The 17,226-nt window shown below is 46.5% G+C and overlaps 1 long non-coding RNA gene across 2 annotated transcripts in view; it reads left to right on the top strand.

Annotated features, from left to right (window-relative positions):
- Positions 1-17,226, top strand: part of LOC140468632 (uncharacterized) — a 642,185-nt gene that overhangs the window by 578,932 nt on the left and 46,027 nt on the right. Inside the window, exon 1 of one of the 2 annotated variants that reach the window (XR_011955758.1) lies at positions 13,950-14,012. The exons of the other annotated variant lie outside the window; for it this stretch is intronic. This is a non-coding gene — a long non-coding RNA (uncharacterized lncRNA). Of the gene's footprint in view, positions 1-13,949; positions 14,013-17,226 lie in introns of those variants that run through there. 2 annotated transcript variants of the gene reach the window in all.

Raw genomic sequence — 17,226 nt, 5'->3', positions numbered from 1 at the left:
AGAGGGGAGGTGGTGAGAGAGAGGGGGAGTGGGCGAGAGAGAGAGTGACGGGGCAAGAGAGAGAGGGAGGGGGCGAGAGAAAGAGAGAGGGAGGTGGCGAGAGAGAGAGAGAGGGTGCGAGAGAGAGAGAGGGAGGGGTGAGAGAGAGAGAGGGAGGGGGCAAGAGAGGGGGGGCGAGAGAGAGGAGTGATGAGATGGGGGTTTGAGAGAGAGGGAGGGAGGGGTGAGAGAGAGAGTTTGCAAGAGAGAGAGAGGGAGGGGGCAAGTGAGAGAGGGAGGGGTCGAGAGAGAGGGAGGGGGCGAGAGAGAGAGGGACGGTTCCAGAGGGAAAGAGACAGGCCGAGAGACGGCGAAGGGAGGGGTTGAGAGAGAGAGGCAGTGGGTGAGAGAGAGAGGGCAGGGGTCGAGAGGGAGGGCAGGGGGGTGAGAGAGAGGGCGGGGGGCGAGAGAGAGGGCAGGGGGTGAGAGAGAGGGCAGGGGGCGAAAGAGAGGGAGGGGGTGCGAGAGAGAGTGGGAGGGGATGCGAGAGAAGAGGGAGGGGATGCGAGGGGGGTCGAGTGAGAGAGGGAGGGTAGAGTGAGAGAGGGAGGGATGACAGAGAGAGGGAGGGTGTGCGAGAGAGAGAGGGGGGACAAGAGAGAGGGAGGGGGTGGGAGAGAGAGGGAGGCATTGAGAGAGAGGGAGTGAGGGGGCGAGAGAGAGAGAGGAATGGGGTGAGAGAGGGAGGGAGTGGGGTGACAGTGAGAGGGAGGGGGTGAGAGTGAGAGAGAGGGAGCGAGAGAGAGAGGGATTGGGGCGAGAGCGAGAGGGACGGGGCGAGAGGGAGAGTGAGGGGATGAGAGAGAGGGAGGGGGCGAGAGAGAGAGGGGGGCGAGAGAGAGAGGCAGGGGGCGAGAGAGGGGCACGAGAGAGACAGGGGGCGAGAGAGAGGGGGAGGGAGCATGAGAGAGGGGGGCGGAGGGGCGAGAGAGGAAGGGAGGGGCCTGAGAAATTGGGATGTGGCGAGAGGGAGGGAGGGGAGCGAGAGGGGGGCGAGAGAGAGGGTGGGCGAGAGAGAGGGGAGGTGGTGAGAGAGAGGGGGAGGGGGCGAGAGAGAGAGTGACGGGGCAAGAGAGAGAGGGAGGGGGCGAGAGAAAGAGAGAGGGAGGTGGCGAGAGAGAGGAAGGGAGGGGGCGAGAGAGAGGGGGGGAGAGAGATTGGGAGGGGGGACGAGAGAAAGAGGGGAGGGGGCCGAGAGTGAGAGTGGAGGGGGGCAAGAGAGAGAGAGAGGAATGTGGTGAGAGAGAGAGGGCGTGGGCGAGAGAGAAAAGGAGGGGCAAGAGAGAGAGGGATGGGGTGAGAGAGGGAGGGGGGCGAGAGAGAGAGGGAAGGGGGCGAGAGAGAGAGGGAGGGGGGATGAGAGAGAGGTGGGGGGGTGAGAGAGAGGGGGGTGAGAGAGAGGGAGGGGGTGAGAGACAGAGCGGGAGGGGGGCAAGAGAGAGAGGAGTGGGGTGAGAGGGAGAGAGGGAGAGGGCGAGAGTGAGAGAGAGGTGGGTGAGAGAGGGGGGCGACAGAGGGGGGGCGAGAGAGAGACGGGGGGCAAGAGAGAGGGGGGAGAGAGAGAGGGAGGTGGCGAGAGAGAGGGAGGGAGGTGGGAGAGAGAGAGAGGGAGGGGGGCGAGAGAGAGAGAGGGAGGGGCGAGTGAGAGACAGAGGGGCGAGAGAGAGAGAGAAAGTGAGGGGGCGAGAGAGAGAGGAGGTGGCGAGAGAGAGGGAGGGAGGCGGGCGAGAGGGAGAGGGAGGTGTTGCGAGAGAGCGAGAGGGAGTGGGGTGAGAGAGAGAGGGGGAGCGAGAGAGATAGGGAGGGTGGGCGAGAGAGAGGGAGGGTCCGAGAGAGAGAGAGGGAGAGGGGCGAGGGAGAAAGAGGGAGGGGGGCGAGAGAGAGAGGGAGAGGCCATGAGAGAGTGGGGGCAAGAGAGTGAGAGGGAGGGGGGCGAGAATGTGAGAGTGAGGGAGGTGGGCGAGAAAGACAGAGGGAGTGGGTGAGTGAGAAAGAGAAAGGGGGCGAGAGAGAGAGGGAGGGGAGGCGAGAGAGTGAGCGGGAGGGAGTGGCGAGAGAGAGAGGGAGGCGGGCGAGAAAGAGAGAGGGAGTGGGCGAGTGAGAAAGAGAAAGGGGGCGAGAGAGAGAGGGAGAGGGCGAGGAAGAGAGAGGGAGGGGGGCGAGAGAGAGAGGGAGAGGCCGTGAGAGAGAGGGGGCAAGAGAGTGAGAGGGAGGGGGGCGAGAATGTGAGAGTGAGGGAGGTGGGCGAGAAAGACAGAGGGAGTGGGTGAGTGAGAAAGAGAAAGGGGGCGAGAGAGAGAGAGGGAGGAGGCGAAACAGAGTGGGAGGGGGCGAGAGAGAGTAAGGGAGGGGGTGGTGAAAGAGAAAGCGGGGTTTGAGAGAGAGGAGGGCGAGTGAGAGGAGGTTGAATGAGGGTGCCAGCGAGAGAGAGCCAGAACGAGAGCAAGAGACACAGTGAGATGAACAAAGGGAGCGAGAAAGAGAGAGAGCGAGCGCGAGAGAGACAGTGAGAGAACGAGGCGGCGAGAGAGAGAGAGAGAGAGAGGTGCCAGAGAGACGGAGAGCGGGGGCAAGAGAGAGAGTGAGAGACAGCGAGAGTGCGCGCGCGAGAGAGAGCGAATTGGTAGAGAGAGAGAGAAAGGGGCAGGATAGAGAGAGAGAGGGCGACAAAGAAAGAGGGGGGAGAGTGAGAGTGAGAGAGAGAGAAACTGCGAGAGAAGGGATAGCGAGATGGAGAGACGGGACAAGCGAGTGGTAGAGCAATGAGAGACGGACGAAAGAAAGAGAGAGGAGGCGAGAGACAGAGGGAAGGCTCAGAGAGGCAAAGACAGAGGGGTGAGAGAGGAAGAGAGGATGCGAGAGCAATGAGGCAAGAGCGAATGAGGGAGAGAGGTGGCGAGAGAGAGAGAGGTGCCAAAGAAAGAGAGGGGAAAGAGAGAGAGAGGGGCGGGACAGAGAGGGATAGAGTGGGGAAAGAGAGAATGGAGCGAGACGGAGAATGGGAGAGAGAGAGAGAGAGATGGGGGGGTGTGATATAGAGAGAGGGAGAGAGTGACCGAGAGTGAGTGAGACAGAGAAAACGAGCGAGAGAGATTGAGAGAATGAGGGAGAGAGTTGCAAGAAAGAGGGAAAGAGGGGGCAAATATGAGAGAGAGAGAGTGAGAGCGAGGGAAAGAGAGAGGGTGGGGGAGAGCGGGAGAGAGGGTGGGGGAGAGAGTGATCGAGAAAGAGCAAGGGAGGGGTTAGAGAGGGGCGACAGAGAGAGCGAGAGAGAGTGAAAGGAGCGAGATGGAGAGCTGATAGAGAGAAGAATAGAGAGAGCGCGAGAGAGGTGAGCGATGGTGAAGGGGAACAAAGAGAGAGATATAGAGAGAGAGACAGGGCGAAAGTGGCTGTAAGAGAGAGAGGGTGACAGTGATGGGATGAGAGAGGAGAGAAAGGGGGTGTGAGGGGGGAAGGAGAGCGAGAGAGAGAAGGAGTGAGAGAGAGAGAGATGGGGAGAGCAAGAGGGCAAGAGAAAGAGGGGTCAAGTGAGAGACAGAGGGATGAGAGACAGAGGGGTGTGAGAGAGGGAGGGAGGGAGGGAACGGTGGCCCGGGAGGGGCCGGGGGGGAGTGAGAGGGGGTGAATGGGGGGGAAGGGTGGCCCGGGGGTGCGAGAGGGGGGATGAGGGAGGTTGCGGGGGATGCGAGGTGGGGGTGGTTAAGAGGGGTTTGCTGGGGGCGCGTGAGAGGGTGGGGGAGAGGGATGGGAGGGGAGGAGTGAGGGGAGAGGGGGGAGAGAGGGAAGGAGAGTGCTGGCTACGTCATTTCACCATCTGTGAAATACTTTAAGTCCGGCGAAGGCCCTCATACTGATGATTTTCTGTTCAGGACTCCAGTCACTAACTTGCTGCCAGGTTCTGATAGTAACCAAAGACACAACAGGAGTTGCACTTGCAGAGAATAAGGGAGCCATGGTTGCATCAACATCAGAGCACGAGGAGGCTATTTAGTTCCGTGAGCCTATTCCACCATTCACCCAAATCATGGTAATCTTCATCATCATGACAAATCTCTGTCTTTGTCTCATAATCCTTCAGCATTTTCATTCAAAATCTACCAATCTCAGATTTAAAATTTGCAAATGATTTTAAATCAATCGCTGTTTGTGGAACTTTATCAAACTTTATCCATTTCTGTGTATAAAAGTGTTCCCCGATATCACACCTCAATGTTCTGACTCTAACAGTTTATCTGTTTAATCTTTCTTCTTAAATTAAGCCTTGGAATCCAAGTATCACATCAGTAAATCTACACTGCACTTCCAGTCAGAGTGATACTCTCCTTAAGCCATGGTGCCCAGCCCTCACAGCTTGGTCTAACTAGGTTCAGATTTGCTGAAGCATGACTTCTAATCCTTTGGTATCTCGTCTTCTGTCGAGATCAATGTCAACATTCTACCGGTCCCTTGGTCACTTTTCTGAACCTGTTGGTGACATTTTCATGAACTATACAGCTGGATCAATCCCACCAAGTTTCTTTGGAGTCCACTCTCTCTCTATTTTCACAATCAAGAAATATCCTATTTTGATCCAACCTCTCACTTGCCGACACAAACTCATCTGTCGTTTTGTTTTCATTTACTGAATCTATCAAGATTGCTTTCTAATGCTATGCTTCCATTTACCTACACTTGGAATCGCAGTAATCTGCAGAGTGGTCCCAAATTTTGAATGTGCCTTTCCTTTCATTATAAATAGTGAATAATTAGGGCTCCAACATCGATCCGTGCAGGATATCACTAAACATATCCTTCCAACGAGAATATCTCTTATTATCTGCACAAATGTGTCTTGTTCAAATCAAGTTCCTCTGAAAGGTCATCTTTTGCATCTTATTACCTTTAATGGAGAGTAGAAAGGTGTAAATTTAGGGACATTCTTCACAGTCAAATTTGCCTTGTGTTTATCTGATTGGGGGAGCAATGAATCCCATTAAATATTAATCTTTATCTTCATGACATGGTAACTCAATCACAAAGATTAATAATGTTAAATATGTATTCTCCTTCACGATTGATAAACTCTGGGCACATTGTTACCGAGTGGTACTCGCTTTCTTTTTCAAAAACACAGGCCCCGCCCAACTGTTGGCTTACACCCGTTACACAATGTGGTCCTCGTCCTCTCCATCTGAATCTCATGGCAAAGTACCTCGAACATGGAGAGGAGCAACTATTCCAAGCACTGAGATCCCAGTAATTGGTACCACCATTCACCCTAATCCATTGGAGAAGCCGATTGGTCCCGCACGATGTCCTCATCTGAATCATCCTGCTGGCGGCGTTCCTTCCCCATATTAAAGTGGTGATGGCTCTCCAATGGCAGAAGGGAATGGACGGATTTCTCTTCAATCTCATCTTTCGTCATTGACTTGTCGAACTCATGGGAGTACTCAGTGGCAACAGAAGCAGAGTCTGGAGGGACAATAAATGATTGACATTGTTCTTTGTTATTTTCCATTGCTCACTGAAAGGTTTAGAACTTGAACTTGAAGTTAGGGGCTGAGCTAGAATCTTTGAATTAATTATCTGCTCAAAGAGCAGAGTTGGGTTACAATTATTGATTCAACACAACTTTGATATTGAATCACACATTGTTTAAGTTTCCTTATGCACAACCACAGATCCAAGGGAAACACAAGAAAGTTGGATTGAATAGCTTAAGCACATGACTGAATAAAGGAATCTTGAAATAAATCAGTGCAGGACATGTGCCTATTTGACCCACATATCCTTTGCGTAGGGAAGGAGTGCTAACGTAGCAAAAGATTTGATTGATTCAAATCATCTAACTGAAGAGACACATTTCCCCGCTTAAGTCATGAGATCAGTGGAAGGACAAAACATCATTTCTGGTTAAAGAATTCACCTTTCTCACCTGGTACTGAAGGCACACTGTCTCTGCGGATCGAGTCGTTGGTTACTGTTTGAACCACCTCCTCAAGAGAGCTATTTCCCTTTTGTGTGGCCAGAGGTTCTGCTTTTCTCCAAGAATGGTAAGGGTGAGCTGCCTTGTTTACTGCTGCCGCTGCTGCTCCTATAGAAATGACACAGAACAACACAGATGTATAGTTTCAGGACACAAAAACAGGTTCTCAGTATTTATGATTTACACAGGCCTCCTTCTCAACGTAAACACATCAACATAGTTTTCTTCGATTTCTTGTCTTCCAAGCTCCTCCTTGAATTCATCTGTTATTTGCTTCAATTATTCCTGATGAAGTAAGTTCTACATTCAAACCCCTTTTTGGTAAAGACGTTGTCGCCCTCTGCAAATTCCCCATTAGATTTAATAGTGATTACAATTATATCCCCAGATCCAGTGGATTCTGTCATTCGCAAGCAGAAACATCTTTTCCATGTCTACTCGATCAAACGTTACTGGACCATGTCACTCTTTTTCAATGAGACAACCCTGCCCAATCTTACTTGATGAATTCAAACTCAGTTTGGATATAATTCCAGTAACTATTCTTTATCTTCCCAGATTAGAACTGTTTGCAGTGCTCCAAGGGTGATCTGTCCATGGTCCTACACATATCTAACACATTTCCATTCTGTCGCCCCAGAAATAAACCCATGGCCTACTTCTCGATCTAATCTCACAAACCGGTGCCATTTGCTGCCAGTGACTCATTCCTATCTCCAGATCCCTCTGCCCTATTTAAGGACATATTTTCAAAGAGAAAGTGGTCTCTTTAGTCTTTTGACCACAGTGTACGACCTCATACATGGGTGGAGTTTAATCTTCCACAGCTTTGACTGCAATATTCCCTTAACCAAATCTTCCCAACAGTAAATCTTCCTCAAAACAAAACTTCAATATATTAATATACTTAATCTCATCAACTATTTCTTATTTGAAAAGCGCTAACTGTCCAGCTCAGTTTTGAACCAACATCCTCTGCCACAATTATTAAAATGTCACAAGCTGAACTCCAACCACTATTTGCATTCATATTCATTGCAGCCCAAGAATGAGAGGTGGTATCATTGAGGGTCTATAAAATGGTCAAGGGATTGACCAAGTAGATGCAGAGAAGATGATTCAATCTACAATGAGTTGTCGTAAGTTTACAATAAAAGGAAAGTTGGAGGAAATACTTCTCTCAGAGGATTGTGAATATTGGGAATTCACTACCTCCGAACAATGTGGATTCTGGGACATGAAGTAAATTTATATAAGAGACACACAGGTTTTTAATTAATAATGGGTTGAAGAGTTAAGGAGAGCTGGCAGGAAATTGGTGTTCAGGCCAAGATGAGATTCACCATGTCTGTATCAAATGGCAGAGCAGGTACAAGGGGCTGGATTAATAATCCTGCTCCTAATTCTGATGCTCTTATGTTTTTATTTCAAAAGGAGGAAGTAAGAGGAATGGACTAATACAAGGTGTTTAATGGGCCTGGTATTGGAAAGACTATGGTGAGAGGCTGTTTGATTTGGTGAAGTGTGGCACAATATCTCTACAGTAGTGTCAGCAGACCAGCTGGGCCCAGCACAGAGAAAAGACCGTGATGTTTTCTTTGCAGCATCTTTCCCCACCTATACGTTTCTAGCCTCTACCTTATTCCCCCCTCCCTAGCTTTCAGCCTGAAGCTCCTTCACCAAAAACCTTGCAGCCTCTTTCTCCAAACCCACCATCACCGAATCCCCCACCATCAACATTCTGGGGGTTTACTATTGACTAGAAATTGAAGTGGACTTTCCCTATAACTACGGGAAGGAAAACACCCTCCAAACTCTGAAGCCTGTCCACCATCTACAAGAATCAACTCAGGAGTGCAATAGGATATTCACTACTTGGCTAGGTTTGGGTGCAGCTCCAAGAACACTCAAGAAGCTTGACAGTGTCAGGAAAAAGCAGACTGCTTGATTGGCACCACATTCACTCCCTCCTCCACTGATGCCCAGAGCAGCACTATGTACTATCTCCAAGATACATTACATCAATTCATAACACTTCAATAGCATCTTCCAAACCTATGACCAATACCAAATAAAAGGAAAAGGGAAGCAGTTTCATGGGAACATCACCTCCTGCAGGATCCCTTCCAAGCCACTACCATCTGGAGTTGAAAATCCTTCGGCAGTCCTGAAGTGTCATTGAGCCAAAATTCTGGAATTCCCTCCCAACAGCACTACCAATAGGTCTATAAACCACACCGTCTGCAGTGATTCAAAAAGGGAGCTCACAACCACCTTCTCAAGGGCATTAGAATGAGGGAATAAATGTTCGCAGAGCCAGTGACACCCATATTCCATAAATTCATTAATTCCTTCATGCCTCTTCCTTCCTTCCACAACACCCCCACCCATAGACAGCTGCGCTGCACAAACACAAAGCCTTGAGCAGCATGTGGTAACCCACAAGGAGGCCCAAGCTACATTCAAGCCGTGCTCAGACAGTGGTGGTCCTGAACGAACAATCATCCCCAGTGATTCACACACCGTAGTCAACAGTGAAACTATCAGTTGTCAACGTTTTCACAAAGAGATTGGTTGGGACACGGGATGAACGGCCAGTGGAAGTGGTAGATGCAAGTACAGTTACACCATTTAAAAGACATTTGGAGAGACACATGAATAGGAAAGGTTGAGGAATATGAGCCAAATGCTGACAAACTGCACTGGCATAGTTTGGGAAATTTGGTTGACATGGATGAGTTGGACCGAAGGGTTCATTTCCATGTTGGTGACTATGATTCTATTCTTTTCAGCCACAGTGGCATTTTGCAATTGTCCTAAACTATGGTGTAATTGAACAAGTTAATGGAGGCTTTTGACATCAGGGCCACAGTCCTCTGTAGGCAAGGTGTTGAGTAGTAGCTGCAATTTAGTGGACATTTAATAAACAACATAATGAAGAAGTATAGAAGGAAATTACTACAGATGGTGGAACCTGTACTGAAAACAGCAAATGCTGGAGCTGACAGCAGGTCAGAAAGCATCCATGGAGACCAAGCAAGCTAACGATGTGTCTCCATGACTCGATCAGAGATCTGATGTAGAATCATCTGGACTCAAAATGTTAGCTTGGTCTCTCCATCAATTTTTTTTGAAAAGAAGTTCATGGGATGAGGGTGTCATTGGCTCAGCAGCATTTATTGTTCATCCCTAATTGCCCAAGGGGCAGTAAAAAGTCAAGCTCATTGCTGTGTGTCTGGAGTCACATGTAGGACAAACTAGGTAAGGATGGTAGCTTCTTACTTCAAGCATGTTAGTGAACCAGATGGGTTTTCCGTAACCCAACAAAGGATTCATGGTCATGAGATTCTTAATTCCAGATATTCACGGAATTCAAATTCCACCATTTCCCGTGACACAATTCGAACCTGGTTCTCTAGAATGCAACCTGGATCTTTGGATAAACAGTCTAGCAGTAATACCATTCAGCCATCAGCTCCCTCCTGTGATCTTCAGTATTTGTTGTTTTCAGTTCTCAAGAAATATGTTATGCATTAATTTTGAAATCTGTAAAAGCATCCACAGTGAACACAAAAAGCCCATCTCCGGTTATGATGTTTGAGTCTGGATGACTCAGTCAGATTGGCTAATGAAGCAGAGTTACGCATTTTAATATCTGGCAGTTTCTCCGCAGTTTCGGCTGGCGTTGGGCTGGTCTCATTAAATCTGCGATGAAACAAACAAAGAGATAACAGTCGATACTCCCCACCAAATCTCTAAATTCAATTGCACCGCAACCAAAGTAATTTATTTTATTTCAAAAATGTTTCAGTGAAAGACATTTCAGCAAGCTCACCACCACCTGTCTCAGTTTAATGGGAAATGGGATCAATTCTGTAGCGCCTACTGTCCCAGTGGAAAAGGCCACTGGTTTAAGCCCTTGAACCGGCTATCAGCTGATCTGAGTTTTCAATCTTATTCTTTGACAGATTGCAACATGTTTTGCACAAGGGGGCATGCAGACAGGGCAAACTTCACTTATATTCAACACAAGAAAAGGCAATTCCATTTAAATGAGGCAGATTAATTGAGATCAGGCCTCAGGTGAGGATACAAGTAGTCAAGTTTGGAACTTCCAGAGACCATCAAGGTTGTCCATTCAATTACTGAAGTTTGTCTCAGTATTGCTTTCCCAATCAACCTATTTCAATGCATTGTGACACCTCTGGAGCAGGTGGGACAGTTCCAGGCCTTCTGGCTCAAAGTTGGAGACACAAGAGCACTGTGTTTTAGGCTGAGTAAATGGTGGGTTAATTTGCCCAATTATCTTACTAATCTGGAAGATACTGTTACCATCCTAATGCTGGGAAATAAGCAAGGTATTAAATGGGAGCAAAGATGTTACAACAGTCTCTCTGACAAGGGACAAGATATCTTCCATCTGTTGTTTTGTTCATCCTTCGATAGTTTGAAATTTTTTAACTTTCTAGTCTACCATCATCTTTGCAGTTTTGTACATCTTTTCTTTCAATTTGATGTCACTCATACTTCCCTCAGCTATGCACCGCTGTTCATCGTGCATTTCTTTTACAAGTTAATATATATTGTTGAGAATTATAAAATAACTGAATACATTCTTCTGCTTTAACATTCTAACTAGATTCCCATTCCAGTTTAGCGAACTACTACCTTATCCCCTTGTCACTGCCTTTACGTTTAGATACTAGTTGAAGAACCAAATTCCTCACCCTAAAGCTAGATTCTATTATGCTGCATTGCATCTTAACAAAAGGGTCTTTTACTTTGAGCTCATTAATCAATCATATTATCAGATCTAAAATAGCTGTTCCATGATTGGTTCCAGAGCATCTGTTCTGTAAAATTGCACAGAGCAGTCTACCTCAAACTGCTTCAGAAGGTAACATAAGCTGAGTGTACAATACTGTTTTAACTAACAGAGAACCCTCTGAGTACCAGGATTCTGTTAGATCCCCAAAATTACTCAGAGCATGGAATCCCTATGTTGTGGAAACAGGCCCTTCAGCCCAACAAATCCACACCAACCCTCCAAAGAGTATCCCAACCAAACCTATTCCTCAATGTTTACCCCTGATTAATGCACAGAAACTGTGCATCGCTGGACACTATGGCAATTTAGCATAACCAATTCACCGAACCTGCAGTTCTTCGGATTGTGGGTTTGCAGCTCTGATTCGCAGTTGCTTCATGAAGTCTGAATGTTGTTGCCTCTATTAGTCCAACAGCACTGTCACTGACACAGGAGCTGTTCCCCCAGATTGGTTTGTGACAGTCAGAGATCCTGCTACAACCTGCGCACATGCCAACCCAGTCATCTCGATCAGAAAGAATTAGTACAGCGCAGATTAGAAGACAACTTGGATCACATTGTGCTTTTGAAATCAGAGGCCCCTATTCAACCCATCACAACAGTGCCACCTTTTTAAAATAGCTATTTGGCTAGATCCCTGCTCTCACAGTAAAGCAAATAATTTCTTTTTGCAAGTATTCAAATTAATTTTGGAAATTAACAGTGAATCGGCTGCCACCTCCTTTGCAGATGATCTCAGCTCTTCTTTGAAACAGCAAAACCCAATGAGAACATGAAGGCAACCAATGTTTAAAAAAATCACATGCTCAGTCACTGTAATATGATGAGTTTTGTTTAACATAATTCTAAGCAAAAGTTAATTTGAAGCAAAAAGGAGAACGCGAAGAGAAAGGTGAACCACCCGTGGGTAACAAAGGCAGTCAAGAGCAGTACCCACAAGGAAAAGAATGACATAGCCGCGGATGACTAAAAAGGGAGAAAACTGATCATGTAATTAAATTGACAAGAAACAAAAATGAATGACAAGAGTTGTACAGGTATATAAAAATTGAGTATCTAACGTCAGCATCGAACCCTTGGAGGTTCTGACTGTGGAATTGATCATGGGTACAAGGAAACAGCAGATAATATAAACCGATATTTTACATTGATCTTCATGAAGGAGGATACCGTTATCATCCTAAAGGGAGCAAATAAGCAAGTTAATCATGGGGAGAAAAATGTTATAACAGTTTTGTCACAGGGGATAAAGTATTGACCAACTAATAGGACTAATGGCAGACAGGACCTAATGGCCTGGATCAAACACTTTTAGGGCAACTGACTGCAGAGATATTCAAGGCATCAATTGGAATATTCCAGAATCAGGGGATACAGGAAAAATCCAGTGGATTGATGCACCTGTTCAAGAAGGGAAGGGAGACAGAAATCAGGAAACTATAGATTAGTTAGTTTAATATCTGATTTTGTAATACGGCAGAGTCGAATATTAAAGTAATAAGTAGCAGGACATTTAGAAAAGCTTATCAGTTAACATGGTAGACTGGGTTTTGTGAAAGAGACACTATGACAAATTTACGATAGTTCATTGAGGAGATAACAAGCGGGGCTGAGAAAGGGCAATCCAATGATGTTCTGTATTTGGATTTTAAAAATGCAAATGAGAAGGTGCTACAGAAAAGTTAATTGCATAATACAGGAGCTCACTGTGTCAGGGGTGACGTATTGGCATGGAGTGAGGATTGGTTAACCATACTGGCTGTTGCCGAGACCTCACTTGGAGTACTGTATACAATGTTAGCTCCCATATTTAATAAGGGATAAACCAGTATTGGAGACCATTCAAAAAAAGATTCAACTAGCTGCTTTGAGAACGAAAAGGTTCTATCAAGAATAGCTAAACAGGTTAGGTCATTATTCAATAGAATCTCGACAGCCAGATTACTTACAGTGTGTAAACAGGCCCTTTGGCCCAACAGGTCCACACCGATCCGCCGAAGCACAACCCACCCAGACCCATTCCCCTGCATTTACCCCTTCACCTAACACTACAGGCAATTTAGCATTGCCAATTCACCTAACTTGCATTTTTTTTGGATTGTGGGAGGATACCAGAGCACCCGGAGGAAACCCACGCAGACAACGTGCAAACTCCACACAGAGAGTCACCTGAGGCAGGAATTAAACCCAGGTCTCTGGCGCTGTGAGACATCAGTGCTAACCACTGTGACACCCACTTAATATAAGGGTCATCTTATGGAAACAAGATTCTGAGGACCTTGACAGGGTAGATGTTGACTAGATCTTCTAGCACCAATGAAGTCTCAAACCAAACATTACATAAGGGAACATTCATTTTGTAAAAAATGTAAAGAATTTTTTTATCTCAGTGAATGGCTAGAATTTTCTAGCCCAAACAATTGTGAAAGTTAAATGTGGTAGGGGAATGGATCTGGTTGGGTTACTCTTCAGAGGGTCAGTGTGGCTTGTTGGGCCGAAGGGCATGTTTCCACTCAGTAGGGAATTTATGATTCTATCTCAAATTATTCTAAAAGAGGGCAAATAGATTTTTGAAATATTGAGCAGTTGAGGGCTATGCGGATCAAGCATAAAAGAGGTGTTGAGGTCTGGGTTGGCCCAGCCATGATCTGATAGAATGGGGGAACAAGCCGAAGGGAATGAATGCCCTATTCCTGTTCTGATTCCTTGAGGCTCCATTTCATGCTTTTTTTATCTCCAAAGAAGAGTGTGATACAATGTGCTGAAGATCTCAGATATTGTGAAAATGGTGTGTTTATGTACTGGTTCAGATGGCATTGGTTCATCAATCACAGCTATGCAGTCATGAGTAGGAAGGCAATTCCCTCCATGAATAAAGGAAATCTACTGCAGAGCTCACACAAAAGGATCCTTCCCCTCAGTGAACTCTCCCATCACATTACCCAATATATCAGCAAAAGCAGCACGCACTACGCATGCTCTAGCCAACAAAGGGACCCCCGGGTGATTGATGTCAGCTCCGGACCAATGAAAGGACGGTGGGCGGAACTGGAGGTCCTCCAACCAATCAAAGTGAACTAGGGGCAGAACTAGACTAAACCACGTGATCACCCTCGCACGCGGAGGTGAGTCGCTGTAATGGATGCTCAGGAAGTTATGGAGCGAAAGGATACGGTAAGGAAATAAATAAACAGGGAAACGGGAGAAAAACTGTGTTGTTATGAGCGGAGAGTTTTTACAAATAAGTTGTGCACGTCGGAAAACACAAATTTGAACGTCCCAGTCCCGTGTTTGGAGTAAACGAGGAATTGCCTCAGCGCGGCTTCAGGCCTGAGTGAGCGCCGCCATCTTTATTCGGGGCAACGATTCACTGGACACGTGCGCGGCCGCCATCTTTGTAGGGGGCAAGGTGCAGCCAGGCGCATGTGCAGCCTTTCTCTGGTACAGAGTCATTGGGCAGGATTTACACAGAGCACATTCAAACTCAGAGTAATGAATGTTTATTTCTGGATTTGTTTCGTCATTCATTTAAATGACTTGCTGTTGTAACTGAGTTTGCAGGTCATTCAAAATTGGAGGTATTGTGCATAGTGAAGAAGTTTACCTCCGGTTACATTGAGATATCGATCAGATATGGATTAATTTAGATTAATGTGAGGTGCTGCATTTTGGAAAAGCAAGTCAGGGCAGGACTTATACACTAGGGGAAAGTGAAGACTGCAGATGCTGGAGATCAGAGCTGAAAAATGTGTTGCTGGAAAATCACAGCAGGTCAAGCTGCATCAAGGGCTCATGTCCGAAACGTCGATTCTCCTGACCTTTGATACTGCCTGACCTGCTGTGCTTTTTCAGCCCAGGACTTATACACTGAATGGCAAGGCCCTGGAGACGCTTGCGGAACAAAGAGACCTTGGACTGCAGATTCATAGACCTTGCGAGTCAAGTTGCAGGTGGATAGGATGATGAAGAAGGTGTTCAGTGTATTTTCCTTTATTGGTTAGAGCATTGAGTATAGGATGTGGGAGGTCATTTTGCTGTACAGGACATTCGTTAGGTCACTTTTGGAATATTGTGTGCAATTCTGGCCTGCCTCCTATCAGAAGGGTGCTGTGAAACTTGAAAGGTTTCAAAAAAGACTTATAAGGATGTTGTGAGGTTTGGAGGATTTGAGCGACAGGATGAGGCATAAAAGGCTGGGGCTGTTTTCCCTGGAGTGCCATAGGCTGAGCAGTGATGTTATGGAGGTTTATACAATCATGAAGAGCATGAACAGAGTAAATGAACAAGATGTTTTCCCTCGAGCAGTGGTGTCCAAAAGTAGAGGACATTGCTTTAGGTTGAACGGGGCAAAAATTCAAAGGGGCCTAAAGGACAACTCTTTCATGCAGTGGGTGGAATGAGCTGCCAGAGGAAGTGGTGGAGGCTAGTCCAATTAAAACTTGTTGAAGGCATCTAACTAGACACATGATACGATTAGGAAGTGTTTACAGGGATATGGGCCAAGTGCTGGCAAATGGGAATAGATTAGGTTCGGATACCTGGTTGGCAAGGATGAGTTCAACCGAAGGGTCTGTGTCGGTGCTATACGTCTCTATGACTGTGGGATCATAATAGCTTATACAGCTGTGCTTCATCTCTGGGATCCCTTATGAGCACTTTGTCAATATCTAGCTTGCTCAGTATCGAACAATGGTGTATTTTTGGTCGGTTTAGTATTTTATGATTATTTTTACAGACATTTTTGTAAATTAATTTTTCACTGCTGCCCAGCCCCTGACCATGTGCCGCTTATTAATTTTTTTTCTGGAAAATATTTGACAGTCAAGAATTCTTTTTTCCAATAAGCAAGTGTATTTTCCTTCCATTTCTGACTATCAAATTCTGCACCATTTTCATTCCCTGTAATCTGTTTTGCACTCCCTGAAACATCAACTGTGTTTCTCCTTCCACAGAAACCAGTGATTAATGCCAAAGCCCTGTTGCCTGTGGAGAGGGTGATGTTTGACTTTCTTGTACAGATGCAGTTTGTGTGGTGGAGGTGCTCCCACAATGTGGTTGGTTAAGAGACATTACAGAGTATTCATTCAGCAACAGTGATGATTTGAAGGTAATGTCCAAATCAAGAACAGTTTGTAGTTTTATCATCGTGCTTATAATTTCACAAAAATATTATTGGGAACTTTAGACATAAGGCCAGAGAAGGATGATATTAGGTCAGGTGACCAAAAGCATTGCCAAATTAGCAAGTTTTGAGGAATGTCTTAAAGGAGGAAAGCAGAGCTGTGAGGTTTTGGCTGCGAATTTCAGAAAATATTGCTTTGCCAACTGTAAAAGCAGCCATACAGGTGAAGTAATGAATTAACAGATCATTGGGAGTCTCGAACAGAATGGGTTGTCGAGGTCTTCAATGATGTGTGATGCGGCGAGCTAGGGATGATCACAACCAGGAATTAAATCAAGGGTGAGAATTTTAAATTGATGGATGTGGGCCGGATGCTGGCAGGTGATACGAGATTGGGTTGGAATATCTGGTCAGCATGGATGGGTTGGATTGAAGGGTCTGTTTCCATGCTGTACATCTCTGTGGCTTTATGTTGTTGATTATGAATAGGAGCCTTTTGATGGATCAACAAGTTTTGGTAGGAGGGAGCACTTGGGCAGCAGAGATTTAGTTTTTCTGAAGATTACAGGGAGATTTACTGTGGGAAGCTGGCCAGGAGTGTGTTTGGATACTGAAGTCTGGAGATAACACAAGGTGGATGAGAGTATATGAGCTGAGACAAGGGTAGAATCGGCTAGAAATAGTGATCTTGGAGTGGGACTGGGCTGTCACCCTCACCTCACCTCTGGGATTCAGCTGGTTGTCAGGTTGTGAATCAGGGCGGTAACACAATCGGGAGCTGAGTGGCCCTGGTGGAGCCTAAAATGAGTGTCACTCAGCTTACTGTTGCTGAGCAGCTGCTGCTTGGTAGCCCTGTTGATGACATCTTCCATCACTTTACTGCTGATCGAGTGTGGACTGATAGAGGGAAATTGGCTGGGTTGGATTGCCCTGTGTTTTTGTGTTGAACATTCCTGGGCAATGTTCCACATTGTCGGTAGATGCCAGTGCTGGAGCGGTACTTGGCTTGGTGGGTGGCAAGTTGTGGAGCTCAAACCATCAGTATTATTGCCAGAATTTTGCAGGGCCCATAGCGTTTGCACTACTTAACCATTTCTTGATGTTATTCAAACTGAATCAAACTGGCTTAAAACTCACATCTGTGATGTTAGAAACCACTGGAGAAGGCTGAGATGGATCATCCCACTTTGCACTTCTGGCTGCAGATTGCTGCAAATGCTGTCATCTTATCTGTTGCAGGGTGTGAGGCTCCTCCATCGGTAAGGG

The sequence above is a fragment of the Chiloscyllium punctatum genome, chromosome 47 (genome assembly GCF_047496795.1).
Source record: "Chiloscyllium punctatum isolate Juve2018m chromosome 47, sChiPun1.3, whole genome shotgun sequence".
NCBI classification, from domain to species: domain Eukaryota; kingdom Metazoa; phylum Chordata; class Chondrichthyes; order Orectolobiformes; family Hemiscylliidae; genus Chiloscyllium; species Chiloscyllium punctatum.
The sequence above is the reverse complement of the archived record's forward strand: the minus strand, read 5'-3'. Positions and strand labels throughout refer to the sequence as shown.